A 3,778-nucleotide genomic window follows, 5' to 3' on the forward strand; every position below is an offset into this window, starting at 1 on the left:
TTCAGGTCTTGTTTTTCCTGACTGCATACAACTTCTCCATCTTTGGCTACAATTTGGATACCAATTTGACTTTGGTGTTGACCAGTTGGTGATGTCCATGGTGTAAAGTCGTCTCTTGTACTGTACAGAAGGGGTATGTGCTATGACAAGTGCATTGTCTTGGCAGAATTTAGTTAGCGTTTGCCCTGCTTCATTTTCTTCTCAATGCCAAACTTGCCTGTTACTCCAGGTTATCTTTTGACTTCTTATTTTGGCATACCAATCCCACTGACGAATAGAACATCTATTTTTGATTTTAATTCTAAGAGGTTTTCTATGTCTTCATAGGATTGATCAGCTTTGGGTTCTTCAGCATCTGTGGTAGGGGCAGTTCAGTTCAGTCGCTCAGTCGTGTCTGACCCTTTGCGACCCGCCATGAATCACACGCCAGGCCTCCCTGTCCATCACCAACTCCCGTAGGGGCATGGACTTGAATTACTGTGTTTTGTAATAGCTTGCCTTGGAAACAGCCTAAGATCTCTCCATCATTTTGGAGGCTTCACCCAAGTAGTTCTTATTGGGAATCTTTTGTTGATTATGAGGGCTATTTCATTTCTTCTATGGGATTCTTGCGCACCATAGTCAATATAATGGTCATCTGAATTAAATTCACCACCATTCCTGTCCAGTTTAGTTCACTGTTACCCAGGATGTTGATAGATTATTCTCACTGCCGTTCGAGTGAGTATAAAGATGAAGAAAGCTAAAAGTTAATATAGATATGGAAAGTCCTATTTAGTTACTAAGAAAATAAAATTTAAAATATAGCATTAGAGCAAACCAAATACTACACTGAGAACATTCATTTATAAATGAAAACAGTAAAGATAAAAAGGACAAAAATTTGAAGTTTTGAAAAAGCAAAATACAATGGCAGTCATAAATTTGATCATCTAAATAATGATGCAATAGATGAATTGAACAATCTAATCAAAAGCAAACATTTTAGACTCAATAAAAATCAAAGATCCAACTATAGCTATGTATGGGAGAGATAATTTAGAGTCAAAGATATAGATTTTAAGTGAAATGACTGAAAACTATATATCAGGCGCCAACATTAACCAAACAGATAATTGGCTGTACTGTACTAATGTCAACCAAAAATGATTTTTTAAAAACTGTTACTAGGGATAAAGGACATTTACAATGATAAACAGGGGAGTCTATTAGAAAGACACTTAACAAGACAACTGAAAAATGCTGGAGGAAAAAACTGATAGAAATGAAGAGAGAAATAGGCAATTCAAAATAAATTGCTAGACTTTACTGATTCACTTTCAATAAGGGATAGAAAGTCTAGGCAGAAGATTAACTATGAAGTAGTTACAGTGTGTTAATGCTGGGCTTCCCTGGTGGCTCAGAGATTAAAGCGTCTGCCTGCAATGCAGGAAACGCCGGGTCAATCCCTGGGTCAGGAAGATCCCCTGGAGAAGGAAATGGCAACCCACTCCAGTATTCTTGCCTCGGAAATCCATGGACACAGGAGCCTAGTGGCCTACAGTCCATGGGGTGGACATGACTGAGCAACTTCACTTTCACTTTCAGAGAACTTGAATGATAATATAAACCAACTGAACCTAACAGATATGTATAGAGCAATTTATCCAATACAGGATATGCATTCTTCTTAAGAGTGCAAGGAACATTCTCCAGGATCCCCTATATGCTAGGACATAAGACAAATCTAAATAAATTTTGAAGGGCTCAAACCACATCAAGTACATCCTCTGAATATAATGAAATTAGAAAAACAAAGCATTTTGAGAGACAGACTGATATGTGGATGTTAAGCAGCATACTCCTAAATAAGTCAACGGTCAAAGAAAGAATCACAAGTAGAAATGTACTTGATCCTTGAACAATGTGGGATTTAGGGGACCAACCTTTTCTGCAGTCGAAAATTCGTGTATAACTTATAGTCGGCCTCCATCTACGTGGTTCTTCCACACCCGCAATTTCACCTCTGCAGATTCAACCAGCTGCAGATGGTGTAGTGCTGTAGTATTACCATTGAAAAATAATCTTTGTATAAGTGGACCTGCACAGTTAATACTCCTGTTGTTCAAGGATCAACTTTACTTTGAGAAGAATGAAAGCAAAAACAAACCACACCTAAGGTAGGGGATGTAGCGAGCCAAACTCAAATAGCAGCCATAGTAAACAATAAATATTAGAGCAAAATAAATGAAAGAGAGATAGAAAAACCACAGAGGTACTCAACAAATGAAAATTTTGTTATTTAAAAAGGTAAAAAAATTGACACAACTTTAACAATATTGTTCAGGGAGGAAGAAGAATCAAATTACTAAAATTAGAAATGAAAAAGGAAATTACTACCAACTTTAGAGAAATAAATATAGTTGTAAAGGAATACCATGGCACTAAATAGAAAACTTAGATGAAATGAACAGTTTTCTAGAAATACACAAATGACTGAAAATGACTCAAGAAGAAAATGAAAATCTGAAGAGCAAAGGGATAGAATTAATCATTTTTAAACTTCTTGCCAACCTACCTCACAAAGCTCACTCCCTCATTCCCTGCACCCTATCTAGACCTAGATAGCTCTCTGGTGAATTCTACTGAATATTTAAACCAAAAAGTCATGCCAATTCACACACATGGATTGTAAATGTATTTTATAGAATTGGAAAGGAAATCTCACAGCTCATTCTATGAGGCAGTATTACTCAGATGCAAAACTAGAGGCCAATTATTTTGTAGAGTGCTCCTGAATTTTGGTTCATCCAGTACTTGCTAATGATGAACTTCAGTTTTGCATCTTTGACAGAAAATGACAGAAATGATGCTGTGTTCATATCATCTCTTTTATTATCAGGTGTTCATGATTTAATGTGTCCAATATTGATAATATTAATTGTATCACTTGATTAAAGTGGTTGCTGTCAAGCTTCTCCACTGTCAAGTTACTCTCCCCTATTCTGTAATTAAAACCTTTTTTTGTGTATTGTAAATTACAGAAATATTTTCTTTTTCAATAGATGGGGAAACAGTGGAAACAGTGGCTGACTTTATTTTTCTGGGCTCCAAAATCACTGCAGATGGTGATTGCAGCCATGAAATAAAAAGCGCTTACTCCTTGGAAGGAAAGTTATGACCACCTAGAAAGCATATAAAAAGCAGAGACATTACTTTGCCAACAAAGGTCCGTCTAGTGAAGGCTATGGTTTTTCCAGTGGTCATGTATGGATGTGAGAGTTGGACTATAGAGAAAGTTCAGTGCTGAAGAATTGATGCTTTTGAACTGTGGTGTTGGAGTAGACTCTTGAGAGTCCCTTGGACTGCAAGGAGTCTAGCCAGTCCATCCTAAAGGAGATCCGTCCTGGGTGTTCATTGGAAGGACTGATGCTGAAGCTGAAACTCCAGTACTTTGGCCACCTGATGTGAAGAGCTGACTCATTTGAAAAGACCCTGATGCTGGGAGGGATTGGGGCAGGAGGAGAAGTGGACGACAGAGGATGAGATGATTGGAACATGGGTTTGGGTAGACTCCGGAGTTGGTGATGGACAGGGAGGCCTGGCGTGCTGTGGTTCATGGGGTCACAAAGAGTCAGACATGACTGAGCATCTGAACTGAACTGAAACTTTAGATTTATTAATTTATTTATATCTATTTAATTAATAGTCTATTATTTTACTAAATGAATCATAATCTGTCTCTATCATTATTTATTTTGAAGTTCATATTGTTCCAACCTTGGCCAGTGGGAACCTC

Source organism: Capra hircus (assembly GCF_001704415.2).
Source record: "Capra hircus breed San Clemente chromosome X unlocalized genomic scaffold, ASM170441v1, whole genome shotgun sequence".
Lineage (NCBI taxonomy): Eukaryota > Metazoa > Chordata > Mammalia > Artiodactyla > Bovidae > Capra > Capra hircus.